At 41.1% G+C, this 7,964-nt stretch overlaps 1 protein-coding gene across 7 annotated transcripts in view; it reads left to right on the top strand.

Annotated features, from left to right (window-relative positions):
• Window positions 1-5,652, top strand: part of CDK14 (cyclin dependent kinase 14) — a 798,330-nt gene extending 792,678 nt beyond the window's left edge. For all 7 annotated transcript variants that reach the window (XM_050782870.1, XM_050782869.1, XM_050782873.1 and 4 more), the window contains one exon: window positions 2,197-5,652. The gene's annotated coding sequence lies outside the window, so the exon portion shown is untranslated. The remainder of the gene's footprint in view (window positions 1-2,196) is intronic.
• The last annotated feature ends 2,312 nt before the right edge of the window (window positions 5,653-7,964 follow it).

Below are 7,964 nucleotides of genomic sequence, written 5' to 3' on the forward strand. Positions count from 1 at the left end.
AAATCAGTTGATACCCACTAGGATGGCTATAATTTTTTTAAAACAAACAAATGTTTTGGCGAAATTGGAACCCTTGTACATTCCTGATGGGAATGTGAAATGGTACAGTCATGATGGAAAACAGTTTGGTAGTTCCTCAAAAAGTTAAACATAAAATTTCCATATGACTTGCCAATTCCACTCCTAGATATATACCCAAAAGAATGGAAAACAGTGTTTAAACAAATACTTGTACATGACTATTCAGAGCACCACTATTCACTGTTAGCCAAAAGTTGAAACAACACAAATGTACATCAACCAATGAATGGATAAACCAACTGTAGTATATTCATACAACAGAATATTATTCAACCCTAAAAAAAAATGAAGTACTGATTCATGCTACAACATGGATGAACTTCAAAAACATTATGCTAAGTGAAAAAAGCTAGACAAAGTGGGTAACATGTTGCGTGATTCCATTTGTGTAAAATGTTGAGAATGGGTAAATCCATAGAGACAGAAACATGAGTATTAATAGTTGTCAGGGACTGGGACAAGGAGAGAATGGGGAGTGACTGCTTAAAGGATATAGGATCTCCTTTGGGGGTGATGAAAATGTTTTGGAACTAAATAGAGATGATAATTGCACAACATTGTGAATGTACTAAATGCCACTAAATTATATTCTTTTAAATGGTTAATTTTGTTTTATGTAAATTTTGCTTCAATTTTAAAAAATAATGGAAAGTTAATATGCCAGAAACTCATCATAGTAAGTGGGGGAAATGGGCAGATGGTGGGGATGATGCTATTTCTTTTTCTTTCTTTCTTTCTTTCTTTTTTTTTTTTTTTTTTTTTTTTGAGAGGGAGTCTTGCTCTATTGCCCAGGCTGGGGTACGTGGCACAATATCAGCTCACTGCAACCTCCACCTTCTGGGTTCAAGCGATTGTCCTGCCTCAGCCTCCCGAGTAGCTGGGACTACAGGTGCACACCACCACTCCTGGCTAATTTTTATATTTTTAGTAGAGATGGGGTTTCACCATGTTGGCCAGGATGGTCTCGATCTCCTGACGTCGTGATCCGCCCATCTCGGTCTCCCAAAGTGCTGGGATTACAGGCGTGAGCCACCGTGCCCGGCCACTATTCCAATGGTTCCTGAGCGTAAGAGTGGAATTTCTGCTCTCTGGACAAGGTAATGCTAGGTTGCTGCTATGCAGGGGTGATGTCCTTGATGCCACAGCCTGTGTGGGCAGCAGCAGGACAGGTGCACTGTGAAGTCTCAAAAAAAAGGACAAAACCTTTGGGATCAGGCACCATCCAGGGTTCCCCCTGCATCTGGGAAGATGACTCTATGGCCCCGTAGCTGGGGACACGAAGGCCTCACCAGGCCTTAGTGACCAGCAGCTTCTAAACTTAGCTAAGGAACTGGTTCTGGGACTCAGTGCAGCTAATGAACTGATCCCTCAGCTATGCGCCTTGAACCTGGGAGTGTTCCCACCTATCCTGGCAAGGCATTCTTTTCCCATCCTGGAGACTCAATGAAAATGCTTACGGGCCAAAAAGAAGTATGGAAAGAGGCAGAGTGAAGCTTCCCTCTTTTTGCTTGAACCATTCACCCACAAGTTGTTATTGTTTTGAGCAGGCATTATTGGAAACATGCAGTCCTATACAGGATGTTGGGAAGAGGCTGCCAATTCAGGTCACACTGGCCAATTTTCTTTCTGCTGAAACTGAAATAATGATAATAGGCAACCAAGGAATTATATACAGCTGAATTATTTTAAAAGCATGTATGTGATCCATTTTTCTATTTCATGTTCATAAAAATGAACATAGTGATATGTCCTTTTAATGGTCTGTATGATGCTACAGGCACTTAATTAAGACCAGTATTATTACTAATGATTTAGGGAAGGAAATTTGCTGAATTTCTTTTTCTCTAAATAATCTAAGGGGAAGATAGACCAATTCAATTGGTGGAGTTAAATGATTTTAAGAGAGGAAAGTGTAGTCAGAACATTTGTTCATCATATTAGAAGGATTTTTTTGGTTAAGGAAACTATTCTGCTTAATATTTATGTGTTTGGAGTGGCTGTAGGGAACATCAGTGGGCTCACTTTGGACTGACCAATTTTGGTGTCTCATGTAATTTAGGAAAAATGAATGGTGTCGATTTTTTATATAACAATTTTCTATTTTCCTCCTTCCAGGATTAAGTTGTCATCATTCTGGGAAGAAAAAAAAAACATTAATGAGGAGGCCAATAATATGAAGGGAATCATGGATCAGTTTTCTTTCGCTCCCTGTGGTGGATTTCACTTACGAGAAAATTGAAGCTGGCAAGACCCTGTTTTCTCTGCAATTTATTTAAAACCTTGCACGCATTTGGATACCTTGTGATTTCCAAGAACTATGTGAAGATTAAGCTTTGCTTACTGATACATGGCATGTATTCTTTTCAGTCTTTTGTGTTTGATTTTGTTTGATTTCCCTCTGCAGCACAGTGTCTCTGTAAAGGTTTTTATGCTTTCACCAGCCATGTCTTAAATACATTAAGACAACACATTTGGTATTCACACTTCTTCAGTAATGTCTGTACTTGAAAGCCACAGAGTGGCATAAAACAACGTGTATTTTCTTTGAGAGCAGTGCACATTTTGCAACCACTAGGAGGGAAATTTTCTGCTAAAGCAAACCCCTGTTCTCTGACTTGACAACTTGGCCCCTGACTATGAGGCCCCACCTGTTGCTTACCTTTTGAGGTAATTTTGCAAATGTGGTTTTTTTACTTGGAAATAACTGCACATTTATATATAGGATATTGGACTCTGCTTAGCATTTGCAAGCCACATAGCATGACTGTTTTTTGAATAGGTTGGAACTGAAAAAACAATTATCAAATGTTAAGAACAAAGACAGGGATAAATTGCTTACATTTCAACCTCTGGAGATTGAGGTAACTTTTTGTGTCTGGGTCTTGTCAACATCTTATTTTTTCCATCCATTCTGTTACACTTTGTATTTTCTAACTGTAGAAAAGAGTGAGGAACAGAATGTTTTAAATCTGGTGCAAAAGAACTATATCTGTTGGATGAGTCTTGAAAGCAATCTTGGCCGTTAAGGCTTACAAAGTAAATTACAAAGTGATCCAGTTCAAAGTTTGCTCAGTTACAACAAAGCACCTTTAAAAAGAAAGTACATTTTAAAAAAACATTCCAAGCCAATTGGAAGACATCACTGGGTTCCTTACTTTAAGACATCTCCTGGAATAACTGTTCAAATGCAGGTTTTAGAAACAATGCAGGAATCTTGCTTTAAAGATGGAAAAGTGAATGGCTCAGCTTCCCTTACTCAAGGAGTTGAGGGACCTTGGAGGATGAAGACACCAGTATGTGACACTGGGGAAAAGTGGACCAGGCATGTCTTTTGCTTTGATCTGGAGGGAGGGCTGCCTGACGCAGGCCGGCTCCCGGTGGGGCAGGCCTCGCTGCAGAATGCCCAGCAGTACTGCGGCCAAGGGGGCAGTTAGGAGACTTCATCTAAAGCATGAAACTTGGATTCTCTGTACACAAATTCCTATGGAAATACCTTCGTGTACACTGTCTTACATTTTCCTATTAGTCAGAAAGAAGGAGAGAATGAGTGAGTTCTTGAAATGTGTCCCACTGTTTTAGGATCAAGACTAGGAATTAGGAGCCAGGTTGACAAGGACTTTTTCTGAGAGTTGGGTGAGGGTAAAGCTTTTGTATAATCAAGCTCAATACACCAAGGAAACTGGACCCAGAATTCCTAAACTTTAAAATGGTACTGTCTCCGGAGTGGAGTATGGGTGGTTATGTGATAGTCATAGTTCATCCTACCCAGATGTAGCATTCCTTGTAAACTTTTAAGTGCTAAGCAAGGAATTATTTACTGATTGGTTTTAAAGACAGCAGAAAATACCCAAGTGAAGAATGTCTACTGTTTGCTACCTAGAAATCTTTTCCGTTCCTCTTTCATACATTCCAACCCACTGGAAGTCTTTAGAGGTATTTAGATTTAAAATATACTTAAATTAGAATTTCTTAAAGAAAATATAGGGAGAAAACTTTACATGCTGTTAAAAATGACCTTTCCTGTGATTTGTTTTGAATCATTCATTTGGAGAAGACATGACTTTTGTATTTCACTAAGTTTAAAGCAAGAGCAACTGATGATTAAATGTTGCTTTTTAATAAGGTTTTTAACTTGAAAATATTTAATGTTGAAAGACTTCAATTAGGGCTATCAGAGTTATATGTCCCTGTCACAGGTAACTTCTTCGGAGAAGTGAAATATAACACTACTCAGTGGAGGGAGAAATCTGTTTTGTTACAGAGACGTACCTCTCAGAAGGTCAGGAGGTTTTGAGTACTCTATCCTTGCCATCCATACAGGAAATCCGAAGTTTGGTGTGTGTGTGTGTGTGTCTCCCCTGTCTCTCTCTTTCTTTCTCCCTCCTCTCCTCTGTCTCTTTCTCCCCCAAATCCCTCTCGCTCCCTCCCTCCCTCTCTCCTTCCCCTATTTGCAATCATATTCTCCCTCTGCTTCTTTTCTCTTCTGCCCTCTTTGTGGACAGTCATGAAAATCAATTCAGACTGTGTTCATTAGCAGATTTATTATTCTATTGAGAAAGTGCTGGAATGTTTTGTGAGATTATTTTTGTATGAAGGAATAGCTTGAACTCAAACAGATGGTAAGAGTAGTACAAACACCTTTAGCACATCACTGCACGCACAGTATTCTGAAAGGAGATTTGACACTTAATTCCCATTTTCTTAAAAGAACAGTTTTGTTGACTTAAAAATATAAGATACATAGGATGTGAAAAAAAAAATGTTTGCAGTGCTCAGCAAAAAATAGGGTACATAAAGCAGGGTGGCTGTCCACCCACTGATGCTGGGGTGAGAAGCGATTTCTACCTCCCGAGAGTGATTAGAAAGTTTCCAGGAGCACCTCCAGGCTTGCAAAGAAAGTGAGGCCTCTTGGTATCCTTTCGTTAGTGTGTATATGACAGCCAGTATAATCAATACCCTAGGTTATGTGTCTATATAAGATACTCATCTGTGAATATTATTGGTTTTGTAATCTTTGTTATATAAGAGGATGTTTAGGCTGTATATACCGGGGTAGATTACTGCCTGCCCCCTATACATAGGAATATGCTGCATAATTGCGCATAACTTCCATCTCCCTTACTGGCTTGTAGGCAGAGGAAACTGTATATGTTACTGCCTTGTAATTTTCTCATACACCAAAAACACAAAAAAAAAATCAATAAAATAAGCAATCTTCTATTCTCATTCCTTTTCCCACAGCAGCATATTTTAGAGGCACATACAAAACCTACATTCTCTAGTTGGGAGTGGATTTTTTAAATTTTCCTTTTATCTTTTATTATTTTTTTGTATGATGCACTGAGATGTGTACTTTCTAACACGGGATTGGTACCCAAGAAACGTGGTAGCATTATTCAGAAAACTATTATACTTTCAAATGACACATAGTAAGGAGAATGGAATAATACATGTTGCATATTTGTTACCAGTTGTAATTTGTCTGTATTATGAAAGATGTAATGGTTTGTCAGCTGTCACTGTTGTTTTCTTGTAACATGGTATGGAATAAAGTATAGCAGAATCTCAGTACACGTTCTAGGTACATCTTCTTGGTGAATGCCTAGTAAGAGCATATACCATATCAAAGAAACATTGACTTAAAAACCTCTTGAACACAACCACTCTTACACAGTGAAATAAGAGAACAAATACACAATATGTGGGAAGGAATAAGTTAGATGGAGTGGTCCAGGAGTCTGTTAAACCCTCCTCTTTCCTTGATTTGCTGTGCCAAATTTATGTAAAGGAGTAGAGGCCATGTGAAACAGATCCACGGGCTGCAGGATCTTCACAGTTCCCCCGGCCTCTTCCTGATGTTCACACATGTCACATGTTCTGCGCATCTCAGATGCATCTGGAGCCTTTCTGGTTTTGTTTAATGGCAGCCCTATTTATCTTTTATTGCCTCCTCCTCTATTTTTTGCACATATTCAAAGATGGGGTGAGTAGGTTACCCTCCACTGAATACAAATCAAAGTTTCAGTGTACTGGGGTTCTGCCAGAAGCCTGACTGTTCTTTCTGAACTGAGCTTTCTTCCCTGAGCACCACGTAGGGGGCATCTGCACCTGAAACTGCAGGGCATTCTTGGGATCCCACGTTTGGATTGACAGTGCCAACCTGGGAGGCCAGTCCCTTTTCCATCATCACCTTTTCCTTCCTGTCAGATATGTCATAACCCCAAACAGGCCCTCGTGATTTGATAAATTGCTAATAATTTCATGCCAGGTATTTAGTGACTTAAAAGTGTTCACAGGCCGGGCGCAGTGGCTCACACCTATAATCCCAGCACTTTGGGAGGCTGAGATGGGTGGATCATCTGAGGCCAGGAGTACAAGACCAGCCTGGCCAACAAGGCAAAACCCCATCTCTACTAAAAATACAAAAATTAGCCAGGCATGGTGGTGGGCGCCTGTAATGCAGCTACTCAGGAGGCAGAGGCAAGAGACCCGCTGGAACCCGGGAGGCGGAGGCTTCAGTGAGCCGAGATAGCACCACTGCACTCCAGCCTGAGCAACAGAGAGACTCTGTCTAAAAAAGAAAAAATGTGTTCACAAGTTTCCGTTCCATGTTAAGAGGACCTGCAGGACTCCCAGCTTTCTTCTGGGCAGACCTTTACACACCAGGACCAGCTACCTGATGTTTTCCTTCCCTTGCTCTTCTGTAACCTCTGTGATTTCAGTTTGTAAACCCTTCGCACAAAACCAAACATAGGTGTCCTCAGCCGATGCATATTTCTCTCCAGAAAGCTCATGAGAGTGACCGCATCTTCATCCCCCAAGTGCTTTTTCTGTTTCTCCTGAAGCAGTAAATTGTCTATGCACAGGCAAATGCATTTCCAGACAGTTGCTGCCGCCACTACTGGATTCTGGAACGGGAGAGTGCATGGAGGTAGACTTCATAGTAGCCAAAGTAGAGATAATAGGCACATTTCTTAGTTAAACGGGAGCCATAAGTTACCCTTGAAACTGATTAGAATTAATAGAAGTGTGAAAATAGTAACTTGTTCCAGGGAGTTGTTTCAAGGGAGCAAAATGTATGGCACTGCTTCACCTCCTAAGAGCTACAGTAGCCCGTAGGCCCATTGTTGAGGTCACTCCCAGCAGCCTTGCGGCAAGCTCACATTTTAGAGATGTAATCACATCAGCTCTTAATAGAAGAAAGAAGGGGATGGAGGAGGCCAAAGAAACAACTTTGAGAAATATTTTTAACTTTTTTAATGTAGCAGTAGAAATGTCAAGCGTCAACTCAGTTCCATAATTGCCCAGTGTTCCTGTCTTTCAGTGGGGCCTATTCCAACTCTGCCAGGTTGGAGGATGTGATGTGTGCTCACTGAGGCAAGCAGTTCGAGTCAGGAGGGCGGCACTCCTATAGTCGCTGTTGGCCTCCAGAGTAAAGAGAAACCAGAGGGGAAGGTGTTGGAGCAACCTTGTGCCACTGGGTTAACACGTACAGTTGCTGAATAATGGCGGGCATTGTAAATCTCTGCAATGAGAACCCCACAGTGGCCCAGCAGCCTGCTGCTACCAGTGGGTGGTGGCGTTATGGGCATTAGCTTTGAGAAGCTTATGTAGCAGAGGGGGCTAGGATAAAGGACACAAATCAGGGAAAAACTGACAAGATTAAAAAAAAATCCAAGGCCTCGTATTTACTGTTCATCCCCCATGCTCTCGGTGTGCTATATTGTCTGCGTTGAGTCATGCTGAGAGAGAGCCAGGCACAATAATAGCTCAGAGCAGCCTTGCAGCCCCGGAGCCATCCTCTGCCAATGGTGCTGACTGTGCTAGTGGAGAATGGGATTCTGATAGAGCTGTCTTTTTTCTCCTTCCCTGCGAGACCACCA

Source organism: Macaca thibetana, chromosome 3 (assembly GCF_024542745.1).
Source record: "Macaca thibetana thibetana isolate TM-01 chromosome 3, ASM2454274v1, whole genome shotgun sequence".
NCBI classification, from domain to species: Eukaryota; Metazoa; Chordata; class Mammalia; order Primates; family Cercopithecidae; genus Macaca; species Macaca thibetana.